The following is a 27,319-nucleotide window of genomic DNA, read 5'->3' on the forward strand; positions in this document are numbered from 1 at the left end:
GGTAATATTCCCAGCAGATGAAATACAATGTACCAATTTTTTAAGAGTTAAACTTTATGTGCAAAAGGGAAGCATCAATCATTGAAAGAATTATTATGAGAATTAAGAAGATGCTCTAAAGTCATACCACCTATTTCTCAACCAACCCCAAGCTCACCTGAGGTATTACAGATGGAGAGAACGTGATAAAACCAGCAAGATTTTTAGCTATGGTTTGAAAATGCACAGCTGCAGATGCCATACAATAGAGGGTCCAACTCATTGTATGCTAGAGTAGAAGTAATATTGGTGATTGTTTTCTACATATCTGGTCTAATAAAACTTTTAGATTACCAAACTGATACCTGAATTTTAGAGCTAGTCAGAGGCAGAACTGGGCCTCCAAGGATTTCTGAGTCTAACTGAAAGAATTTTTAAAATTCCAAGTTCAGCACTATAATAATAGACAAAATGAGATAGACAAGCCATAAACAGAATTATCATGGGGATTAGATTTAAATACAAATCAGTATAATTGGGTGGCAAAGTAGATAATGACTCAATGATAAGCATTTAAAAATTGTAAAATTTTAAGAGAAGAAATAGCACTTTAGACTCTTTTTATTAAGTATTAAAGACCATGAACTACAAAGAGGCTCATGTGATAATTCCTCATGCTTTTTTTTATTTTGAAATGTGTGAAAAATTCATAAAGACATTCATTTTGCACCCAGTAGAAAGTATTTGGTGCAAAGGTTTGCTAGGCCAGTTTAGAAAAACAATTCAAGAGAAGCTAATAAATGGTATAGTTTTTTAAAGAAAGAAAGAGCATTTTAGTTCAGGATATTTATGACAGAGCAGAACCTCCAATAAAAAATATACATGCTGAGGAGATTCCTTGGAGAACAGGATTTCAGTAGAGACATTAAAGGTTCTCACAAATGAGTATGTGTACACATACTCACACACACACACACACAAAATTTCTTATATAGGCTGAAAAAAAATGAATCAAAACAAATTATTAGAGAAACAAATTGTTCTCTTTTACTACTAAAGAGATATAGTTGTAGATACAGAATAGCTAAATTTAAATTCTGTGACACTATACATCAAAGTTACAAAAATATATTTCACTTTTCCAAGATCTCTGAAAACTTGCAAACTTAAGGAAAGTTCCAATAATAGTACCTCCAGAGAACACCTAATAATTTCCACCTAGTTTAACATATTTTTAACCACTTGCCACATTTGCCCTCCCCCCTTTATGGGTATGTGCTTGTGTGTCTGCATATCTGTATCTATACATACACTTTTTTTTTTGCTGAAGTATTTGAGAGTTACTTGTACATACTGCAGCACTTGATTGATGTATACTCTTCAGTATGTATCACCCAAGAATAATGATACTCTCTACACAATTGTGATAATATAATTATCACATGCAGGACACTTTACATTGATAATATGATATAATTTATAATCCATATTTCTATTTTACCATTTGTCTCCCAAGCCATTTGCCTTTTGTTGGTTTTACTGTTTTGTTTTTTTTTTTCAAATTATGATCCAATCAATCTTCATTCTCCTTTCATCTAGAGCAATTCTCCAATCTTGTCTAGTTTTTCACATCACTGACATTTTGGAAGTCTAGATCACTTGTTTCTCAGACTATTTCTCGATTTGAATCTGTCTGGTTAATTCCTCACGAACAGATTTAGGTTAAACATTATTGGCAGGACTATAACAAAGGTGCATCTTTTCCTTCTGAGGTGCAACACATTAGGAAGCACATGATGCCACACTGTCCTTTATTGGTGTTTTGAAGTTTAATCGTATGGTTAAGATGGTAGCTGCCAGATTTCTCCATTTTACAGGTAATATTCTAATTAATAAGTGACCTGTGAGGTGATACTTGGAGACCATGTGAATATCCTGTTTCCAAGCAGTCTTTTTACCCAATAATTTTAGCATCAACTGGTGACTGAGGCCTTAATTATTACAATCGTTGTAAAGAAAAGTGATTTTCCATTTCTTTTATCCTTTCTACATTTGTTAGATGGCATTCTGTAAAAAGGCACTTTCCCTTCATCCATTCTTCTCTCTAATTTCTTTTATGTATCAGTGTGGACTTACAGATTATTGTTTTTAATTCGGTGTGTTACAATCCATTTCTACCATTATTTTTTTGATTTGGGACATAATTGTCTCAAATATGTTCAGAGGGAGCTCCCTTAAAGCTAGCTCCTATGCTCTTTGGACATGTCTGTTCAGTTTTTAAGCCTGTTCCAAAATACATTTAAAAATAATGACATTTCAAAACAAAAGTCAATATTATATCAAATAGAACTCTACTAGAAGTACTCCCTCCAAACTCAGGAATAAAAATAAGGATATTAATTATTACCAATATTATTCAAAGTGGTTTTGAATATATTCTACATATGTAAAACAACAGAAAAAGAAACATAAGGAATTAATATAACATAGGAAGAGGTAAGATATTATTTTGATGAAATGTACACTATGAAATCTAAAAGAATCAGTGCAGAAATTATAGCATTAATGAGTAGCAATTTTTCCAGATGTAAGTTAAACATGCTAAAGTAATATCATCAAGTTACAACTAGGTAGAAAATAGAAAGGAAGAAGAGACTTCATTCCAAATAACGAGGAAAAACTGCATTATTTAGAATGTAATTTAATAAGAGCTGCATTTAATCTCTATGAAGACAACCATTAAACCTAATTAGTATATTTAAACTATGACTTAAATAAATGGAGACATGTTCTTGAATGGGTGGCCATAATATTATAAAATGAGTTTTTTAGTTAAACATAGTGGATTAAACATATGTTCCTTTCTACTCCTTCCTGAAACACCATTTAAAAGATAGTAAATGTATATATACATTTTAAATTATAATACTATAAGAAAAAAAAAGAAAGGAGACAAAACAGATAGAAGGTATCAATATACTTTTTGAAACTGGAAACTGAATTGATTAAAAATAACCCAAAGGGTGAGAAAGGTAAGGGAGAAAGAGAAGGAGGTAGCAGGAAGCAGGGGAGGAAGGGAGGGGAAGAGAGAGAGACAGAGAAGGCAGTTTTATCGCAGAACTTCAGAAAAGCTAAGGAATTGTATTTCTGGATAGAAGGGTATAATAAGGTAGGGCTTCGTTCACAATTTTTTAAAAGAGGATGCCATACTGATCTTCCCTACTCTGGAGCCAGGTGACTACTTAAATAGTTGACTCAAGTTTTATTCCGTAAAAGTTTGAACCAAGAGGCTTTAGATTATGAGTCACCAAAAAGAGTTGAGAGTGGAATAATTTGTCTTATTTAACAACTGGGATTAAGTAAAGGTTTATTACACCACTCCCTTTCCTCCGTTTCCACTGATTGCCTCCCAGAATTCTGGCATACAGGGTTTTCCTCCAGAGACAAGATACTGGAAAATTCCTCTCTGAGTAATCTGAACTGCCTAAGAGTAAATACCTGCAGATACTGACATTTGGTGACCTCCCAACAAAGAGATCAGTTCATCGTGCATTCAAAGCTCAGTGAAGCTCTCCAATCAACAAGCTCTGCTCATAGTACACAGAGATAGGAATTCAAACCACATAAATAGAAAAACTGAACGTGGAGAAACATACATTCAGGGAACAGAAGAAACTTCAAAAAATGTATTTAAAAACCTCACAGAAATAAGAAACTATATTGTATCCAGGAAGCAAGAATCAGAAGCTATAAAAAAAGAAACTCTCAGAGAACAAGATCGATCAATGAAAAAAAAAAGGCAGAGTTTTAAAGTGGATTCAAATATAAAGCTAAAAACTCTTCCCTAAGGTAGAAACAAAATGATAGAGAAATGAACAATAGGAAACAAAAGATACGACAGTAAGAGTATAAGAGGTCCGGTATCCAAATAAAAGGAGTTCCAAGGATACAACAACAACAACAACAACAACAACACAACATGGTCAATAACAGCAAATTAGAAGACAGGAAACCATCAAAGAAATAAAACATGAAAAATCTGCAAATGGAATACCCAGGTCAAAGGATGAAAACTGAGCAAACAACAAGGTGAATCATTAAGAGAGTAGAAAGCACTGAGGAAAAAGAGAAGGTTCTAAAAGATTCCAGAGACTGGGCAGGGAGAACTCCTGTGCCTAAGATGAGACTCTGAAAGGTGTTCTTTTAACAACAATACTAGAAACTAAAAGATAATGGTCTCAAAAACTCTGAAATAGATATGGGATTCAGGAAACTGAATTAGAACTATTTTTCATCCCTGCTAATATTTCCTGTTAATGATTACGGAGCACAATTTTACAAACTTTAATGGAAAAAGCTTAGATAAATCAGACATACAATCAGACAAACCTGGATTGAACTCTAGCTCAACTTCTCACTAGATTTGTAATCAATGGGTTATTTAGCTTCATTTTCATAAGAGAATAATAATGCCTAACTCATAGAATTGTTCTAAGATTATACATAACTTTTATGAAACACCAAAAAGGTATTTGATAATGTGTTACCATTATTTTCAGAACTATCATTTGTATTATTTAATTGAAGTGCTAGCTGTAATAGATAAATGCTAAAAAAAGTAAATATTTAAACAATTGTAGAAAATATGTTAAATTTTAGTAATTAAATAAACAGAATATCAATATGATGTGGTCATCAAATTGATCACTGCAAAGCTATGTAGAAACATGGAAAAATAGAAATTGTCAAAGAAAATGTCAGATTATAAAATATATGTACATAATAATTTTAACTACATAAAAATATATATGCCTAAGCATTAGAATTGAAAAGTCAATATACAGAAATATAAATAGTTTTATTAGAGTACTGGCATCTTGAATTATGATTCTTATTTAAGAATTTACTTAACGGCATGTTATCTATTTTTAATAGTGTTCAGATCACTGTAGAAACTACGAATAAGTAAAAAGAAAATGTGTTAATAATCACCCCAAACCTCATGCCCAAGAGCTATTAATTTTGACTTTTGCAATGGATTATGATTATATATATACACACCATTGTTTTTTAAAAATTAGATTGTATATTTTAACTTGCAACCATCTCTGTTTCCCCTCAACAAATTACCACAAACTTCTTTTGATGGCATTCAAAGAAATCTTTTAAAATTGCATTTAGCATTTCATTATTTGGATGTTTCACACTCAACTCAACCCATTCTCTTATTGTGAGGTAAATGTTTGTTTCCAATATTTTAATTTTCTGTAAAGTGATGTAATGTCCACTCTTATGGCTAAATCTCTATACATACCTTTAATTGTTTTTATAAATTTGTAGAAGCGAAATTTATGTGTCATAAATATAAATCTTTTAACTTGGATATACACTGCCAAACTGCTCTGCACAGGAGTTGTAGCAATTAACATCTTTGCCAATAAGAGATAAGAAAGTTTCTGGATTTTTGAATGCTTGTTAATTTGGGGTTTCAAATTCTGTTTCCTTCCTTCTTCCTTTCTTTTCTTCTTAACTTTTCTAATTTGATAAGAAAAACGGTACTGTATAGTTACTTCTATCAGTATTTCTTGGATCACTAATGATTTTAAATATTTGAAACATTCATGTCTGTGTATGTCTGCTGTCCAAATTTCTTGAAGCACCATGCTCAGAGTCAGTTTGGGACTTTAGTCTTGGCTTTGCCATTTACAAGCTGTATAACGGACTTCTATATCCTGTAACACGAGTATCACCTGAAAACAACTAAAATAAAATAAGAAATATAAAAAATACTTAAATGATCCCATGAGGTAAGAAAAAAAGTAAGGAATTCTGGGGACAAGACTAAGTGAAGACTGGTATTCAGAGTAGTAAGGTAAGCACTTGAGTTGTCTTTTGTCTTAAGAATATTTGCTGAATCAGGTGAAGTTGAGTATTAATTTTTGAGGCCTCAAAAGGTAGGATGTCTAACAGCAGACCCCACCCCCCAAGAGTGCTGGGGCCACAAAGCACTATTCACTTAGTATAAGAGTTAGTTAGACACAATAATGATGATCATGATAATAATAGGAAACACTTATAGAACTTACTGCGTTCTAAGTGCTTCAAAGATATTAACTCATTTTATCCTCAGAAAACCCATAAAAAGGGCACCATTATAATCTTTATCTTAGAGATCAAGACACTGAAGAACAGAAAGGTTAAGTAATTTGTTCAAGGTTAGCAGTAGAGCCAAAATGCAAATTCAGACAGTCTGGGTCTAGGCACAATGCTCTTAAGCATTATGCCATAACACCCCCACCCTCTTGCTTCCTTCCCTAAGAGGAAATGTAAGGGAAATTGCCTATACAGAACTTTGACACTGGATGGATGGGAAAAATAAGTCCTCTCTGATAATTTGTAATCACGAGCTAACCCTCACTGCAGTCTGCAGTCTGAAGTCTCACTACTCTTTTGCTCCACAAAATCTCAAGCCAAGATTTTTAAGTGGTCCTATATTAATAGTATCATACTAATACTGTCAGGCATCTGATAGAAACAAATGTACACCTCGAAACACAGGTATCAAAATACTTTCACATGTAAAATTCAAAGAAAAATGAGTAGCTCAAGATTTTAAAAATCATTTAAATATATTAAAAAACAAGGCATCATATGTAAAACAAATAAACAACGTATGGCAGAATCCCTCCTAAGAAGTTGTCAGGTATTAGAATTACTGCACATACAATAAATATGTTTAATATGTTTCAAGAAGTAAAAAGTTTAACAATGTAAGAAAAGATGAATTCTGAAAAAAGAGAATTTTTAAAAATGCAAAGTATGATAAAGCAAAAGAAGTCAATCAATAGGTTAAACAGTAACTTCAAAATAGTTGAAATGAGAATTAGAGAACTGTAATCGAGAAATGAATATATTATGTCAGATGTAATCCTGAGACATAAAGAGGCATGGAAAATATTGCAAACAGATCTCATGTACATCTGAATTAAAGCTCTAGCAAAGACAGAAAGAGGTAGAGGATATATTGGAAGAGTGAAACTGTTAATACAAGAAAAAGAAAAGACATCAAAAGCAAACAGAAAAAAAAGACAAATTACATTCAAAGGACTGACAGACCAATAATTAAACTTTTGAAAGAAAAAGAATCCACAAGACAGTGAAATAATAACTTTAATGGGCTAAAAGAAATTAACCTAGTAACCTAGAAGTTTATACCCAATAAAATTCTTCTAACAATGAGAGTGAAATAAGGTCATTTAGAGATAAAGACTGAGAGTGTTTATCACTCTCATGTCCTCATTGAATTTATTTTCAATCAAAAGTTCTGAAATGCCTAAAGAATGATGAGGTGAAAAAAAGTGGTAAATATAAACAATATTAACATTATAAAATAGGATATTTCTTACAGAATTAAAAACATAAGCAAAAATATATAAATTTGAAAAAGGTAAGCAGAGTTAAAATATTCTCTTCTAAGGTCTTTTTGTTTGGGTAGAGAGTAAAGGTATGTATATAATTTAAACAGTATACATGATAACATTTCTAGGGTAAGCAAGTATAACCTCCAAACCAGTAGGAAAAAAAATGAATGAGAAAAAAATAGTGAAGAATGCACAAAGAAGGCAATAAAAGAAAGAAAGAGAAACAAAGAAATGATGGGAAAATAAATATACCAAATTAAATGGCAGAAATAAACCCAAATACATCAGTAATTACAATAAACGTAAACTGGCTGTATAGTCTAGTTAAAAGATAAAAATTGTCAGATTGGATTTAAAAAAACTTAGCTATATTGTTCTCTTTTCAAAAGATACATCCATAACATAAATAAAAGTACAAAATGAAAAAAGATATTAATACAAATATCAAAATTATATTAATATAAGGAAAAAAGCATTACTAGAAATAAAGAGGATCATTGTTAAATGATAAAAAGTTTACTTCTTCAGGAAAATATAACAATAACAAAGTTGTACACAGCTAACGATCTCAAAATATATAAAGCAAAACTTGACAAGAAAAACTAAACAAACGATGTAAAATGGGAGCTTTATAGTTTAGCTTAGTAACTGAAAGGTCAAGAAGACAACGTCATAAGAACATAAAAGATTTGAACAATTACCCTTATCTAATGGACATATGTATAAAATGATACCCAGAGCTGTAAAATACACGTTATTTTCAAGTACATTTCCAAAATAGAACATTTCAAAAGCTGATCACAAACTAGGCCACAAAAATAAGGCTCAGCAAGTTAAATAATTGATATTATACAAACCACATTCTTTAACAACAATGAGATTAAGATAGAATTTAATAACAAAAAGATAACTAGAAATAATTCAAGTGTTTTGAAAATAAGCAGCATACTTCTAAATAACTCGAAATGGAAATTGGAACTAAATATTCAGAACTAAGTGACAACCTAATATGAAAACCTGTGGTATATGTGAAAATCAATAACTGAAGAGAATTTTATAACCTTAAATGCCTACTATGGAAAAGGATGAAAATTAGTGACCTGAGAATCCAACAAAACAGGCTTTATAAAAGAAACACAATACACTTTTTAAAAAAAAAAAAGAAAAAAACAGGAGTTGAAAAAAGCAAAGGACAAGAAATAATTAAAATAAAAACCCAGAAACTGATGAACCAGAAAATAAAGATAAAATAGAGGTGACGGGAAAGCTAAAAATTGACTCTCTGAAAAGCGTAGAACTTCAAACCTCTGGATAGATTCATTAAAAAGTTGTAAGGAAGAAAGGAAGAAAAAAAGGGAGGGAGGGAGGAAGCGAGGAAGAGAAGGAGGAAGGGCAGGCATGCAGAAATAGCTAGTGTCAGAAACTACATAACTACAGATGCTGCAGACATTAAAATAATAAAAGCATATTAAAATAGCTTCATGCCAATACATTTGAAGACAGATGAAATGAACAAACTAGAAAAATATAGCTTACTGCCACTGATTCAAGATTAAATAGAAAATTCTGAACAAAACTACTAAAGAAATTGAATCAACAGTAAAAATCTCCTCACAAATAAAATTCCAGATTCAGCTGTACAATCTAAGGTGTTATTTAACCTCTATGATTCTTTGTTTACTTATTTATGATATCCCATATTATCTCGTAAGTATTATGCTATCTCGCAAGCAATTTAATTTGAAGATTATATAAAAAAGTACATAAGGCAATCTGTGAACTCTAAGGTGTTACAAAAACTATAAATATTATTCACCTAATTTTAGATTAAAATCAGAAAGCCCATAACTTTAAAAAGACGCATTCCAAAGAATCTTCCACAAAGTAAAATTTTCTCCAAAAGGCAAATCTTATTTTGCTACTGCATCCACTGAATACCTAATGATACATTCTTTGGGAGGAAAACTGGCCACAAAATAATACAACTGCAAATTAAAAATTCTGAAAAAATTTAGAGTAACCTTTACAAATAGTCAATATTGTGTGTTAAAAACTTAATGACAAAGTTACCAAATGTAGTTTAAGTAGTAACTATTTTTTGTTTAGTGCAATAGGTTAAAGATCCAAAGAAACAAAAAATAATATTGCAGAATGGGATGAAGAAGCATAACAAGACAATGTTTCATGGGTAATGAGTTAATGCTTTTTCCTTGTGAAACATAACCTTCTATGAATGTGCGCTTCATAAAATACCTATAAATCTATTCATATTCATCTTTTCATGTATGCTTTCATTCAACAAAGATGTTAATGCCTACCAGGTATGAGGCACAAGTTTAGATGTTGAGGATACAAAGATGAAAAACAGTGACGCTCACAACAATTTTACAGTCCAGTGAAGGAGAGAGAGATATATAAAGAGAAGTACCTGAGTATGCACAGGATACTACAGATGTTCACAGAGGAGGTACACCTAATGCAAAATGAAAAGATCGGAGAATGTCCGCAGAAGGGGTGACTTCTAAGCTGTGTATGAGAGAAGAAATTAGAGTTAGCTAGGGGGAGATGGCTGGCCATTCCAGGAGGAGGGAACTCAGGCCACTGCTGTCACAGCTCCTCATGCCCCCTCTTACAACCTCATCATGCATTAATATGTTACATTACACTGGTCAAGCATGGCACCTGTCACAAAAATTATTTCATAAAGAACAGGATTTTAAATTTACTATTGGATAATGCTAAAAATGAGCTTTAATAATGTGAGTTATATAATGTGTTTAAATTATTCTCCTAACTCTGGCAAGATACCTTAAATTTATTTTGAAATCAAACTTTAGACATCCATGTTTGACTAAAATACAGTGAAATTAAAAAAAAAAATCATGCCCATGTTGTTTCAGTTTTCCATATAGTGACATAGCTAGAAATTATAAGAAGCCAAGGGATGTATGACGGGATGGGAAAGTCGGGGGAGAGTCGGGCGTATCTCTGGTCCAGAACAAAGAAAGGGCACTTCACTGAATTCTGAGGCTACCTTTCCAAACTATTCCATGTACTAACTTGCCACCTTAGTATGCAGCATGTATCAGAATGTCAACAGGTTGTGTGTTTTCCTGAAAAGGTTCCCTGAACTAAGGCCACTATCCTGGGCTCTTCTTCTAGGACTGATTGGCTTTGGGGATTGTTTCTTATACCACTACTTCTATCTTAACTTTTCTATAACTCCAGTAACATTTACCCATGAACCACTAAATTAAATATTAAAGTATTTTCAAGGCCATAATGTTTTCAATTGCATTAATTTTGATCTCTGTAAGAAATGCACTCTACCATTAGGGATAGCTGTTACTCTGAAGAGGAAAAAAGTCACTGATGGAAAGCAAAATAATAGAAAGATCAAGCAGTAAGTAGCAACACAGTTGGGGCTGTGTTTGGCTTTGGTACAGTAAAGAAAAAGTTGATAATGTACATTTTGTTTTCTTCATGCTGCTTACATGGATACATGAGAAATTTATTCTAAGGCAACAGTCTGATTTCTCACAGAATGCTCTATTTTCTTACGGGAACTTATATTCTGATTAAATTTTTCCCATCTATCTTCTCTTGGTGAGTAGGAATGTTCTAGTCTTATACAACATAATAAATCATGCTTTTCATAGTTTCTTTCGTCTGACTTTAAAATTTCTTTGATTTGCCAATGAACAGACTGTGAGCTCCTAGTAGGGCCAATGTTCTGTTCTTATAAGTCTTCTGCTTTGTAAATGCCTACTACAAACAATCCAGGTTTATATATTCAGCTAGCTGAATAAAACAAGCGATTCTGATCACTCACATAAATGTTACATCAAAATCAAAATACTCAGCTGAGAAATATTACAGAAAAACTACAGGTACTGATACTAAATTGAAAGAACTCAGCATTTGGAGTTAGACGGATCTGGCTAGAATCTTATTGTCACTACTATGTCATAGCTGTGTAACAGACAAGCTACTTCATTTCTTCTAGCCTTTTGCTTTCCTCTCTTGAAATAAACAGAATAACATACACTCTTCAGAGGATTAAATGAGGTAACAAATGTACAGCAACTAGCAAAAAATAGTGGACATTACCATTTTCAACTCTGCTTTTTATCAAAGTAGATGGGGAGGTCTTTCTTAGGTCAGTGACTTTGAGATTTGGCTGAAGTAGATGAAAGCAATATCCTGTTTAACTTCATGCCCAGATCAACCTTGTTCCTACAATATTTTTGAGGCAGAAGAAAGGAGGATGGGATGGATTAGAACAGCAAACTTGAAAACAAGACTAGATACATGACTTTTAAACATTTTCCTTCTAATTTAATTCAGGCCCACCTGGATCACTTTAAATTGGAGGATTCTGTGAATGATTAAGATAGGCTAAGTGAAACAACAAAGAGCTTGATTTGCATTTATGGGTATGTATTATGTATGTATATAGAGAGTGTTCAACGTATTTGTGTATGTATATACACGCATGTGTGAGTACACATACATACCTTACACAAACACACATAAGACAAATCTACGCATGGGAAAATCAGGACCAAACAAAGAAAAACAAAGAGAAATGTAATGAGTTGTAGTTTAAAATTTAACATCTATTTTTACTGAAAGAACACAATTTTTAAAAAGTTTAGTATTCAGTTTATATTATAGCTGAGGCTAGTAGTCAGTATAGTGAAATAAAATGAGGTTAAAAAAACAAACCCAACACTCTCCTAACCTAGCTAGCAAGCATAAAGATGGTAAAATAGTACTGAAGTTCCTTTACTTAAATTTATTTTAGGTTCTGAAAGGATGTGCATTTAATTTCATTTATTTATATGTTTAAGGTGACAGCATACAAGCATTAGTTATATTGTAGTTTTATCTCTGTTTTAATTTTAAAACTTTGTTGATTTTTCTTTGAACCATGTCTAGCCTTCTTTTATGCTTTTGCACTTATTGGACAGGATGGAGCTACTAACATTTATAAAATACCTCAAAAGTAATGTCAAAGACATCGTGGATGAATAACCGACAGGTGAACTATAAAGGGAAATTAATGACTGTTACTGGTGCAGTGGAACATAGATTTGATCTTATTTGTGAACATTCTTAAGTGAGGAATATGCAAGATTGTACCTTCCAAAGATGCTAATCAATAAATCAATCCTTTCCCACATTCTCTTCTTACAATGTGACTGACACTCCTCCCACTGAGAGGTAGGTGGTATTTTCCCTTCCCTTCAACATGAGCCCATGACTGTTCTAACAAGTAGAATATGGTAAAGATGATTAGGTCACCTGAGGTTAGATCATAAAAAGTATATAAAACTTCCACCTAATTTTCTTCTTCTTGAGACACTTGCTTTTGGGTCCTGGTCCCCATGCTATGAGGAAACTCAAACTAGCCCATGAGGAGACCATACAAAGTAGTCCTTTTAGAGAAGAATTAATTCCCCAAGCCAACATCCAAAATTAATTGCTAAAAAGTTGAATGAACAATGATGCAGATGACTTTAGCTCTCACAGACTTCCAATCCTCAAGCTGGACCCCAAACATCATGGAATTGAGACAAACCATCCCCACTATGCCCTGTCTGAAATCCTGACCCAGAATCTGTGAGTATAATAAATGTACGTTCTATCCCATTAGTTTTGGGTAATTTGTTATGCACCATTAGATAACTGGAATAAGGTACTTCCATACATGCAAGTTTGAGACTCTGGCATTTGAGGCCTATGTATAGAGGTTTGTACTTGTATGAAAATCTGAGTATATCTCTAATGATGGAGATGGGGAAGACAGGGGGGGTTAACATCTGATCTAATTTTCCCAGTCAATATATGGCTTTTGCTTTCTCTTGCATTAGGGACATTCTATTCTATTCTCTCAGCCTGAACATTCATCCTCCCCTGTGACCCAACACTCACTCTGATCTTCATCTCCTCAAAGGTCTTAGGTCTTACATGAAATGTCACATTCTCCAAGAAGACTCATCTGACTGCTAAGGAATGGATTTAGGTGCCCCTTCTATTAGATTTTAGTGAATTTATCACACTATGTTCCAGTTATTTATCCCTCCATCCTACTAGCCTGTAAGCTCCTTGAGGATATGAACTTTCTTATTTACTACTGCATACCCAGCATCAAGTAGTGATGGATGATCAATAAAAATCATCTTGATAAATGAGTATATGAATGAATGAATGCTTCTCTCTACCTCTACCCTGCTATAAAGGACTGAAAGGCAAGACCCTGGAAAGCTGGAGAAAGTAGATATTCAGAAACTGCAGGTTAGACGGGAATGAACAAAGACACAATGAAGTTAGCAGCTAAAGTCATAGGGTCTGATGAATTTCAGAGACAAAACAGTCTCCATTCTGGTTTCAGAAAATTCTGCAAATCAGACTCAGTTCTCCCTCAGTTTGTCTTACCTTTCTCTCCTGACACACACTTTCATTTCCTCATGTTACCTTGGTTTGTAGACCCTCATGATAACCTCCAGAAATTCAAAATCTCCTAATTTATCCAGGTCTGCCATTAAAAATTCCCCATACTTAGGATCATACAGCTGGCAGTTTTCAAGACAGTACTGATTTCATACATTTTTTTCTTTTCATTAATCTAAACATCAATCTACATGAAATAATATCATTATAAAAACTACCATATAAACGCATTCATGAATTGATAGTAGTGTAAGATGGATCCCAATTTTCTGGAGAGAAAAAAAGGACATCTGACTAAAGATTCCAAAATTATGCTCCAATTCTTGGAAGTTTTTGCTTCCATTCCTTAGTACTGATTTAAACTAAGTATCAATTTAATTATAACAATTAACTCTAGAGTATGAATCACTTTATCCCTCCCCAGGGATTATCAACGGGAGATGAGGGACTTGTTTCCTTAAACAAATTACCCAGTAAAGAATAACTTTTGAGTTAGGAATATCTTTCAGCATTCACTGTCTACTGCAGGTAGTGTATACAAAAAGTCTCTCAAGGAGTACAAGTCTATGCTTTTTGCAGACTTGTATATTTATCCCTCTTCCTCGTTGTCACCTACTAGATAACTTCCTCTTCAAAAACTTCTTTCATTTTTTATCCCCTTGCACCTGGCTCACAGGCTTTTATTTTTACCCCAAAGTTGCAATCAACCAGAGTAACCACAATATGCTACATTAATAATCCCATACTTGTCTTCCATTTCTTGATTTTTCTTAGTGATTCAATCTACCATTTTTTTCCATGGACATGTCCCAGATGTCATTACTGCTCTACCCTCAAAATAATAAATTTAGACATTCTACTCTCTGACCATGACCTCCCAACATCCCAGCATTCTCTACTAATTACAATCCAATATATATACATTCTCAAGGCAAGTCATCTCCAAAGTAGGAAGTGTAAGACAATTGTAAGACAAGTGTCTTAAAATACACTTGTAAGACAAGTGTAAGACAATCCTGTAGAGCACAAGATGAAAGTCTTAGAACTTTTTAATCTTTCATTATTTATATTTTATATTTTTATAGTTTATATTTTTGTAGAATATATAAAGTAGGTTGCAGGTTATACAAAGTAGATTTTATTATACTTATGTAATTTAATATATTTTTAATAAGCTTTATATAAAGTATATGAGCATACAGGTAAATACATATAATTTATAAATACATATATACATCGATGGTATGTGTTAAAAAATTGAAGACCATTTCATTGGCTACTTTCTACCTTTTGTTCTTTCTCATTACTGCCTTCCCTACTCTGTTTTTATTGCGTTGTACATCACGTAAGCCACTCCCCTGTCAATATATTCAATTCCCCTGCCTCACTGTCCTTCCATTGTATCTGGGTTCCTGAGTGCTTCAACAGAAAAATTACAAAATATAAAACTCTACAGATAGTGGCCACCATAAATCCTTGGTAAGCACCCTCAATTTGGGCCTCAATGATGCCTGGTAATCCTATTAGCTTTTCCTCTTTAGCTCTCTCAACCTCTCCCTAGTGATTGTTTCAAACATTCATCACTTCTCTAAAAATTCTGTCCTTACCAGCTCTTCCCTCACTCCCAGCAGAGCATATAAAGTGCTGGTTAATAGGAAAAAAAAAAATCACTGCCCTTAGATGAGATGAGAACTCAGTTCCCTCAATTTTCTACCACCAATGCTACAAACTACTATTCATGGATTTCCAACATTTCTTCTTCCCTCCTCTTAGTATGGAAAGGTATTTCTTTTCGTGCTCTGGTTTTTTAGTCTCAATCCTCTTACCTGTTTATCATTTCTGTTGCTAATTTGTTCAGTCTCTCTATTACCCTTAGCAGTTAAACATGCTTAAGTCTCTCCAATTATTAAAAGAGCTCTCCTCCAGTCTCAGGTTCTTTCCAGGTAGTACTCTTTTTTTCTCCTTCTTTTTTCCTCCTTCTTTTCTCCTTCTCCGTCTTTTTTCACAGACACTGTGAAAATTAAGAACCTCTGCCTTAAATGTTGTCCACAGGGCTCTGCCACAGGCCCTCTTTCCTTTACAGTATGCATGTACAAACTCACCTACTCTTGTGGCTTAAGTATGATCTAAATGCTGATAAATCCCAAATCTGTATCTTCAGCTCAGATCTCTCTTCGGATTTCTAGACCTATCTATGTATTCAAATCTTTCATTCAGACAGAAACACTCTGATGGTTTATATGTCTTGAACTCAAGATATCTCAAACTGAATTAATCACTCCCCATCCCCCAAATAACCCACTTATTACTGTTCTTCCAATGAACTACTAAATTCCAACAACTATAACTCTTAAATATCTCTCCAATCTATTACTTTCTATCCCTATTCTTCCTACAGGTCACCATCATTGCTTAACTGGACTGATACTGGAGATTCTTAACTGGCCTCGCACCTACAATCTTGCTCTCCTTCAATCCATACTCTTCACTGCAACCAGAATGACTTTTCTAAAATGCAAACTTTATTACATTACTCTACTCACATTGCTCAAACTTTATCATGCTTTAAACCTTCCAGTGGCTTCTCCTCGCCTTCAGAATAATTTTAAAATACCTTAACACAACTTATAAAGTCCTTCATGAATGTGCCCCTGCCTGCCCTCCCCCTACATTCAAAGCTCAAATACTGAATTTCCAGTTCTTTAAAGGGTCATCCTTCTGTCTCCTCTAGGCACTGGAACAAGATTATTCCTACCTGAAATAATTTTTCCATGTCTTTACTGGTCTAGGTAACTACTTATTTTTCAGGTCTCAATTTAAATGCCACAGCTTCCAGGGAGGCCTTTCCTATGTCCAGTCTGTGGTATAGGCCAGTGGCAGAGCTGGTGCTCAACAAACAGTCAAATGTACCTCCTCTGCATTTTCTAGCATGCCTTCGAGTAAGGTTGGGGGAATGAGGTTGATTTCTGGCCAGTAAGATGAGAGGAAAAAGAAGTAAACAACTTACAGGATTGTCCTTAAAAATGTCCAATTCTCTACTTCCTACTTCCTCTGTCATGACAACTGAAGAAGCCACCTGAAGAAGCAAGATGGAGGAGAAATGCCTGATATAAACTGGATCTTACTTGTGTGAAAAGCAAATTCCTTGTGTAATAAATTACTGAGATATCTGGGTTAATTTGCTACCAAGATTAACCTAGCCTACACTTACTAATAACAATACAGGGCTTCTGCTATATACTCCCACAGGACTCCTTTACTACCTAGCATAGTTTGTTATTGCTTACCTGTCTGTCTGCCCAGATAAGACTCTTAGCATTTTAAGGAAAAGTTTTGTGCTTCTCCTGTTCCCTGCCTTATGTCTAGAATGTAGCATAGTGCTTGAAACTTACAAGGCATTAAGAAAATATTTTGGTACATGAATGAATGGATCAATATAACCTACTTTGTTTAGTAGAATACTGTAGTACCACCAGTTTGAATTTGTAAGTAATACTATATACCAGATATTTTATCTGCCAGTATTTTTTCTATATCTTTTATTTTTCGTCAAAAGCAGCTATATATATTTTGTATCCTGTTTTAATTTTTTTCACTAAACATGTTTTAATTTTTTTCACTAAACTAAACACTAAAAAAAAAAGAAAAAACTTGATACATACTATCAATGTTTTTTCAATTCAAGGCATCTAGAAAGGCATACCATAAATGTATAAGAATTTTTTTTTTTGCGGTACGCGGGCCTCTCACTGTTGTGGCCTCTCCCGTTGCGGAGCACAGGCTCCGGACGCGCAGGCTCAGTGGCCATGGCTCACGGGCCCAGCCGCTCCGCGGCATGTGGGATCTTCCCGGACCGGGGCACGAACCCGTGTCCCCTGCATCGGCAGGCGGACTCTCAACCACTGCGCCACCAGGGAAGCCCTCGATTAAGTTTTTAATGCGGAAAAATTGAAGATATCAATTCCAAAACAAAGGGTACTACCAGAGACTGCATAAATAAGACATCTAAAAATATATATATATAAACCCAATTATACTACAATTAAGAGGAACATAACAGAAATGGAGACATAGCATTGACTCTGATGATTCTCTTGTTCCTCCTCCACTCCACCATAATTCTCCAAAGATAAATTAAATTTTGATTCTAAGAGCCAAGGAAAGCACAATGCCTGGCATCAGCAGATCCAAGTTTAAGTTCTGGCCACTTCATTTAGTAGTTGTATGGCCTTATGCATAATCTCTCTGTATTTATATTATTTTTGAGAGAGGTGTGTCTCTTTCTGCAGCAGAGTTTCTCAGCCTAACACTACTGATATTTTTGGACTGGATAACTTTTTGTTGTTGGAGGCTGTCTTGTGCACTGTAAGATGTTTAGCGCAGCATATCTGACCTCTACCCACTAGATGCCAGTAGTAATATCTTGCTACTCTCAGGTGAGGACAATCAAAAATATCTCCAAACATTGTGCAATGTGCAATGAGGAGCTGAGAACCACTGCTTTAAGATAAGGAAGAACAATACTTTATAGTTCTATAGCTTTTTCAGTAATTTATCCCCCATTTTTTCCAGAACGTCTAACAAATTACCAGGTTAAATGTTCATAGTCTGTCTGCATCATTTTCCTTTTCCTTCTCTGTTCTCTTGTAATTCGCTTTTAAATAGTCAAAAGCATATCAAAGAAAGAAAGAAAAGGAAAAGTGTAAATGTTAAACTGATTATACAATTTGTCCTGGGGTAATTAAAATTTGATAATATTGCTCTTTTAACTCTTAACAATATTTCAATGACTTTCTATATTCTCTTTTAAGAAGAAAAGGGTACTCAATTTCCCTTCTCCCACACTTGGTGGCTTTATAGCTCAGGGATCCCAATTAACATTTAACACTTGCAAACACTGAAAAACTGCTTCTTCACTCTGAAATTTTTTTTTTTCCAACTCTGTTGAAGGTAGCAAGAATACTTCAAAGATAATCTAACTCAAATTAATGGAATTAATTTAAAAATGAGTATTATGCATGGGGACATATATTGCTCATAATAAGTAATTTGTAGTTATACTATTCTACACACTCTCAAAACACTTTATAAATGTTAAATCTAATTATTAAATGTTCCCACCTTTCATAAGAAAGGAATAAATTTTAAGCACCTGAAAATAAAGTCTTCAAATAAAGGTATTTCCTTAAAATACACCCTATATTACTAAAGCACTTTAATACTAAATAAATCAAGTGTACTTTTTACTTAAATACAGATTGTATATGTACTAAAGGGATTAAATAATGCAACCAATAATATAAAATGACAGGCGGTCAGCTATAAATCATTTGCTAGCAATTACATTTAATTTTGTATTCCCTTCAAGATCTAATGTAAAAATAACATAAGGAAGTAGTTTTAATTTCTAAAGCAACAGAATATGGGGAAATTTGTTCAGTCTCAAATACTTCTTTAAATAATGTTATCTTAATATTCACTGTGTTCTTTCAAGAATTTGAAAATGAACATTTCTATGACAAACAACATTTTCCCACCTGTTAAAAAGAGTTGCTGAATCTGGATTTCTTAATTGTGATCCAACATTTTCAAGTGATTAGGCATATGCTGAGAGTAATGTTAACCTTTTAACTATATTTAGTGAGGAAAGAGTATAACTTGTGGTAATTTTATTTTTCATTTATTATTTATACCCTGCTAGCTTCCAGTAATGTTTTAAGATGATTCACCTGGTCTTTTACACTGGCATTATGAGGCAGCATCCAATGGTAGAAAAAGCACTGGCTTTGGAAATAGACACACTTAGGTTTCAAGCCTTTCACTGGCACAGTACCCAAGGAATTTTGGTCAAGTCACTTATCTTACTCTCTGAATAGCTGATTCTATACCTATTAGCTCTGATACTTGTATGTACCTGGCTTGTGGCTGCCATTCCATAAGTTACAATACATTTCTTCCTCTTCAAAAATGGTTAGACTTTTAGAGAATTAAGCATATTATTTTTTACAATATTCTCTTCTAGATCAAAAAAGATAAGGCTTTGGTACCGTGCCGGATAGAAAAAAATCAATATCTCAAAATATCAATGCAGATGCCATTCTGGATTCATTCTTTTTTTTGAACTACTTTATATGTACTCATACCACTAAACTTAGCTGAACACTACTTAATGGGTACATATGAAAATGACAGTAGAAATCAATATTTCAAGACAGATAAAATTTAAGTGGGATTGTGAAAATATTTTAATGTCCCTGAGTAAACCTTCAGTTTAGAGCAATGGGCTTCAAATACAGGGCTCTGTACTTAATTTTCCTTCTAAGATCTATAGGAGATACTAGATTATACTAATCCTTAGAATGCCAATGCACTTCTTTGATCAAGCTTTGTCTGCAACTTATTAAAAATTTAATTACTCTTTGCAGCAGCTGGTCTCTGTTTTAATAAAAAACAGACTGCGAGGTCCCACCTCCAGAGTTTCTGATTCAATAGCTCTTGGCTAGGTCTTTGGAATTTGCTTTTCTATCAAAGTTCCAGGTGACGCTGATGCTGCTAGCCAGGTTATTTTAGCAGGCTATGTGAACCACTGGTCCAAATATCTCTAAATCTACATTATTCCTAGTTTTCTGTAATCTGAATAATCTGTTATATTTTCTAGACACAATTCATTCATTTATTCCTACAGCTATTTCTTGGCTAGGCTGTTTAAGGTTCTGGTGAACAAGATAGACAAGGTTCCTGCTCTCATGGAGCTTACATTCTATTAGTTAGGGGGACAATAAATACATAAATAAACAGAAAAATACAGGACAGTAGTAAATGCCATAAACAGAATTAAAACAAGGTAATGTGACTTGAGTGATTTCTTTAGATTTGGTGGTGGTTGGAGAAGACTTTTCTAAGGAGTTAACATTTAAGCTGAGATCTGACTAACAAGAGCCACCTATGGAAAGACTGAGAGAAGAACATTCTAGGTAGAGGGAACAACTTGTGTAAATGTCCTAAAGGAGAAACAAGTTTGGTGTGTCAAGAAATAGGTTAATTTGGATTGCAAATGAGGGTAGATAGATACTCAGGGGCCAAGTCAATCACATAGTATCATCTGGGATGGGGTAAATAGTTCGGAGAGTTTTCTGTAAGTGAAGACCTCCAATACACCATACTGAAAAATTCTGCCATTGGAGTACAAATAATGAATACTGTAATTAATCTGATGGCATTGTATTTGTAAGAAAAGGTCTCACTGTCTCACTATATAATAATAGAATATACCACTAATTGGTAAGGATAGTAGGCATGGTCTAAAAAATTTAGGGCTAAAAACAAAAGTCAGAGGCTCAGAAGGCTCTGTTACCTATTACCCATGTGATCAAGGACATGGTAAAATCTTCAGTTCTCTGGATCTCAATTTCCTCATCTATAAAAGGGAATAGAGTAAGTATCTCCAAAACTGTTATGAAGATTAAACAAGATAATTAATATATAATACCCAGTAATTACCCATTATTTTGTGGGTACTTAATAAAATGTTATTCCAGATCAGTCTCTTCTGCTCTTCCAGATAAACTCATCAGCTCAAAGCAATGAAAGAAGAATTGAAACATGCTAAGTTTTCAAGAAAACTCTTTCTTTTGTATCTGAATTTCCACAGCTTCAACTTCCTAATAATCCCATATCATTTAGTGTCTGTATCTGAATGTTCAAATGTTACAAAATAATAAACCTAAGAATAGCATGTATTTTAAATCAACGTACAAAAACCTATACACCAAATAAATGTTGCTCTATTCAAAGTACAGGATTACAGGGACTTCCCGTACGGTCCAGTGGTTAAAACTCCATGCTCCCACTGCAGGGGGCATGGTTTTGATCCCTAGATCCCTAGTCGGGGAACCAAGATCCCACATGCCACAGGGTGTGGCCAAAAAACCCCGAAAAACAAAGTATAGGATTACAGGTCTACATTGTTCCGAATAGCTTTGAACCTTCTCTTCTAGAACTACTGTAAGAATCTATTTAAAAACCTAACAGAATTCTACTGATTTTAAACTTTCACTTGTTTTTGACCAAGAAACAAAGCACAAAAACAAAACTTTGCTTATTAGACATCACTCAGACAGTTGCTTGTTAATTCAAACTTAGCCCTCAAAAAATGACTGATAATACAGATAACATTCAAAATGATGTCATACTGTTTAGACAACCTAAGGAGTTCCAAAAGTATTTAAGCAAAGCAACAGCACTGAAATAAGTACATAGCCTCTCACATGATTACTTTCTAAGAAAAGATACTTGTCTGCATGGATAGTTTCTAGGATATTTGTTTAAAAGCAGTATACCAATATGTACATTATGTGTATACATACAGGACAGAGTGAAATTGGGAAACCATTTATAGGAAAAGGTACTAATGGGTGTATTCCTTCGCAAACTGACTTGTCATATAAACTAATAATCTGCAAGAAACTAAAAGGTCATGATGGACAAGAAGCCATGCTTCTAGCTTTTCTAACTTCTTGGTAGTAGTGCTCTAATATTCTTTCTTCCTGGTGTCAGTTACTTAATAGCTCATCTATCATGTAGTTTTGAATAAAAACATTTTTATGAAAGGAAAATTGAAAGACAGAAGAGTTAAGTGGATAGCTCAAAATTAAAGACAAAGGTAAAGTGGTACATAAGAAAGAAGGGAAAATAGTTGCATTACTTCCAAATAAACATGAGAATTACAGATGGTATAAATGGAAAAGGATTAGGCAGGGCAGTTCCTAGAGTCTAAAGATGAAAAGAATGATAGGGAAGCCAGAAGAAGCAAAAAGAACTCCATCTCCACCCTGCATCCTGTTGGTTAAAGGAGCCTTTAGCAATGGTCTGGGCCTGTTGGAATTGCTACTCTTGTTGCATGATGGGATAAGTGAGACTCAGAAGTCACATGAAGGCTGCAGTAGGTGTGTGTTTATGTTTGAGGGCTGGCCAAGATGGAGTAAAGGAGATAGGTACAATTTAAAAATATTTTCTATAGAAACACTGCTAATATTATGCCTTAAATACACTATGGATTGATTAAAGTGACATAATACCACCAAGCATAACCACCAGGTAAAACAGCATTTCTATGATAAAGCAATTCTGAGTGAAAAAACTGATATACAAATTACAGACTGCCTGTATTACTCTCTCCAGGATGATGAGGCCCATCACAGTTAACAGTTACTAAGTATGTGACCCCAGGGTCACATGACTAAAACTACTAACAGACACAATACCTCTCACTCAAAACCACTGGGGCTAGCAGAATTTCAGCACTGATATATATGTATTTTGCTTTTAATTTTAGAAAGGTAATATAGTGCATATAGTATATATGATGTGATATCCCCAGAGGTGACTGGGGCAGCACCTGAGAATCAAACACATAAATATTTCTGCAGTAAAATATAGCAGTATTCACACATGGGAAACATAAAGCCTACAAATAGCCTCACATAAACTCAGTTCTGGATTTGCGACCAACTGAGTTAAGTGCAAGTCAGATTTTGCTGCCTTAACTAAATACACTTTTACTTAATTTTTTATTTAAAAAGTGTGAGTTCCCTCCCTCCTCCCTCTGAACTTTTTAAAGTTCAGAATTATAGATAAGGGACTATGGACACGTATCAGTATCTGCAAATGTTACTCTCTCAACGTGATCCATGGTCACCTTTAAAAAAGAAAATTGGGGGGGCTTCCTAACTAGCTAAAGACTATGTGATAATAGCCAAAAAGCTTTTAAAAGCCCTGGATATCAGAAATTGTTCTGGTGCCCAAGGAATCTTGCAAAGGTTTCAAAGGCTGAGGTAATAACAACAGTTTCTCTTGGACTGGATGTTAGAAAATGCCATTATTCAAAATATGAGATTTAGATTAGCTTCTCTGCCACAATCAACAATTACTATAATAATTATAACAGTGATGTGGGAAACATTGCTTTACACTGGCTGCCAAGAAAACCAGCCATTCCTTGTTTCCTCACACTCAAGCAGAAATGCCCTGAACCTGGACAGTGTTTCTCAACCCTGCCCTTGTTTCAGTGGTCAGGACCTGCTGTGTTGGCTACTCAGACCAAATACATTTTTGTGACACAGAGGATCCATCCCTGGGTCAATCTGCCTAGTGTTTCCTTCTCCCTCCTTCCTACTGATCCCTTTTCTGCCAGCTTCTTAGTAGCTAGAACCTACTCACTTCTGCTTTCAGGGGCTTTCCTGACTTAAAATTAGACTCCATCTTCTATTATTTGAGAATTTATATTCTCTCCAGGGTAGCTAATTTTCTGCTTAAAGCTCTGTGTTTGCAGAGACCCTCATTATCTGTCACCTCTTATCAGCCTAAATCAGCTTTGGTCCCAGGCTTCTCTTGGCCTGCCACATCCTGTGCCATTGGTAGGAAAAGAAATGCTGTTACTCTTCTGAAAGTATTGGTTTACAGTTATAAAATATGTACTCCTATGTTTTCTCTTCTTCACAGATCTCCCCATCAACTTCCATAATCAAATACAATGGAAGCCATTAGCCAAATATTTTGAAAAAAGACAAAAACGTTATATTAGAAAAATAAGAACAAACTTAAAGACAATCAAAAATGTTTACTACAACTCTTTAAAAACCCACTGTCATTAACAGTGTCAATTCTCAACCAAATAAATAAGGAAAAATGATGGCAACAAGAAAATGCTATTAGTTGGAGATGGAGGATAGGGGAGTGGATTGTTTGAGAAAGAGAGAAAAAGGCCTCAGGGGGGAAAAAAAATCAGCCACCATTAAATGGCAAAAATATTCTATAAATAGTAACAAGATAACCTGTATTTACATAATGGCTTTCTTCCAAAGAATTCATGGTGATGTATTTTTTTTAAATGAAGACAATTTTTTCTTAAAGAAGATGAGCCAATATAGGGTAAGCCTGAATCACTCTTAAAAGTATATATTTGCACAGTGAAGGTTAATCGCTTGGTTCTAAAAAACAAAACAAAAAACACGGACTATTAAAGACATTTTTTTTTTTTAAGACATTGTTTTTTAATCTGAGACAAAGACTTTAACAGGCCCAAGTTTCCACTGAAAGATCAATGTAACATGATGAAAAATTTATACATACTGAAATAATGAATTGGAAATCAACAAACATTATACTGAAATATTTAAATATTTTAAAAAGTTATATTTTAAGAGGTAAAAAATAAGGGAAAATATTAACTAAGATCTGTCAAAATTGTTTTATTTATTCAATGGCTATTATAATATAGTATCTTTTGTTTTATATGTCCTTGTTTTGGGAATATTTTAAATTCTAGTTGGGTGAATTTTATGATCCCAAAATAAAGATGAAGCTTCAGTTAGGCATGTCACAGGGAGTTGGTGGCATCTTATATGAGAAGAGAAGCATGGAAAAGGTTAGGTAGTTAAGTGATTTGCCCAATATTAATGGCAAAACGAGGCAGAGATCTTGTTATTTGACTTCAAGTCCAATGCTTTTAAGTACCACATATATCTGTATTCTAGGGGCTTCCCTGGTGGCGCAGTGGTTGAGTCTGCCTGCCAATGCAGGGGACACGGGTTCGAGCCCTGATCTGGGAAGATCCCACATGCCGTGGAGCAACTGGGCCCGTGAGCCACAACTACTGAGCCTGCGCATCTGGAGCCTGTGCTCCACAACAAGAGAGGCTGTGACAGTGAGAGGCCCGTGCACCGCGATGAAGAGCGGTCCCCGCTCGCCGCAACTAGAGAAAGCCCTAGCACAGAAACAAAGACCCAACACAGCCAAATAAATAAATAAATAAAATTTAAAAAAAAAATCTGTATTCTATAAAATGAAACTAAGTATTAAATTGCAAGCAGGCAAAAAAAGACTTTATATAGTATTTCTAAGCCAGGTTTTCAATTTTTTTGTGCAATCTTTATCTAGCAGAAAAAAGTTTCCTGATAGCGAAAATGTGAAGGATTAAAAAATATTTTTTATAAATGATATAAACAATGGATAAAAAGAGAAATATTTCAATAAGGGCATGGTGGAATACAGGGCCTTGATTGGGATGCTCTATATCTAATTTTTGGGTGAAATACATTAAGTGAATATTATAAAGTGAAAAATATACAAAATATACTTGGGGGGAAGCATGTATGATATCTTTTCATCTTCTCACTTAAAAAATTTTTAACAAAGTATGTTTAGTGACTCTCAATCAAGCAGAAGTTGATTTAAAATCGTAAATAATACTAATATGCAATCAATCCTTTTACAAAAATATTTTCCACTTGAGAGTATTTCCCAGTGTTTCAAAAGTCATAATCTCTTTCATAGTCAAAATCAACCAAACAAAAAGTGGCTTTGTGAATATGGTTATATCTTGATTTTTGAAACAAAATTCCTTAACATATTACAGAGCAGATATACTGGATGGTTAGTAACAGCAAAGGGTCAACACAAATTTTATACATTTGACTTTTAATTTCACTTGTGGTGGAAATCAGCAAATATGAGCAATAACAGAGTTCAGATTCTGGGACTGAACAGACTTGGATTTGAACCTCCACTCTCTCACATAGCGCCTGAATAACTACAGCCACTGACTTCTTTGTGCCCATTTCTTCATAAATTTTTGTGAGAATCATAGTAAATCATGCCTAAATGGCCAAGAAGAACACTGGTTACAATTATTAACAAGATTTTTATAGGGGATAACCTACTCATTTTGTTGGAAACATGGCAAATGGTCTTGAAATTATGCCTAGGCTACCAGCAAAAAGGTAAGATTATCTTATTCCTTTTTGGGTTGCAAATGCACAAGACGGTTCTGTAATAAAAACCTACTTCCCCTGAAATCACATGCAGATTAAGGAATGCAAGTATAACAATTGTATAAGTATGAGGTTAATGTTTAATCCTTCAACTGGACAGAAAACTCCGTAAGGTTTCGGACCATGTTTGTTTCTTTTACCACTTACCCTAATACCTAGCACAGCTCTGGTGCATGGTGGTGACTCAGTAAATATCTGTTGAATGAATAAGTGAATGAATGAGCTAATGTCAATCAGAGAAGATATAGAAAGGACAAAAGATGAATAATGGGAAATATGACCATGTGAGATGAAGAACAATCAACAATGAGATGCTGGTGGTCCTGGGAAAATGGCAAAGACCTGAGGAGTTTAGAGAACCTGTGAGAGTCTAAAGGAACAAGGAGACTTGAAAGAAGCTTGACAGGGAGATGGATATGTGCTCTAGGAAAGGGAAGATACCACAGAAAACACTGAATGAGTGACGAGAATCAGAAAATTCAGGTTTCATAATGAGAGATCCTGTCATATAAACATTCCAGTGGTTCTGGAGAGAGCAGTTTCAGCCTAAAACTATAGAGGTGTAGGACTAGAGAAAGGAAATTATACTTTCACAAAGTCTAAAGGATCCATGAAAAATGCCTCTGGTTTTGC

General features: G+C 34.1%; 1 protein-coding gene across 11 annotated transcripts in view; it reads right to left on the bottom strand.

Moving 5' to 3' along the window:
* Positions 1 to 27,319, bottom strand: part of MBD5 (methyl-CpG binding domain protein 5) — a 407,333-nt gene that overhangs the window by 326,377 nt on the left and 53,637 nt on the right. For 6 of the 11 annotated variants that reach the window (XR_011377588.1, XM_070045988.1, XM_070045987.1 and 3 more), the window contains exons 2-4: positions 16,864 to 16,932; positions 11,511 to 11,636; positions 9,829 to 9,926 (exon numbers count right to left, since the gene is read on the bottom strand). The exons of 1 other annotated variant lie outside the window; for it this stretch is intronic. The gene's annotated coding sequence lies outside the window, so the exon portion shown is untranslated. The remainder of the gene's footprint in view (positions 1 to 9,828; positions 9,927 to 11,510; positions 11,637 to 16,863; positions 16,933 to 27,319) is intronic. 4 more of the 11 variants (XM_070045984.1, XM_070045985.1, XM_070045986.1 and 1 more) reach the window with 4 other exon arrangements.

The sequence above is a fragment of the Globicephala melas genome, chromosome 7 (genome assembly GCF_963455315.2).
Source record: "Globicephala melas chromosome 7, mGloMel1.2, whole genome shotgun sequence".
Taxonomy (NCBI): Eukaryota; Metazoa; Chordata; class Mammalia; order Artiodactyla; family Delphinidae; genus Globicephala; species Globicephala melas.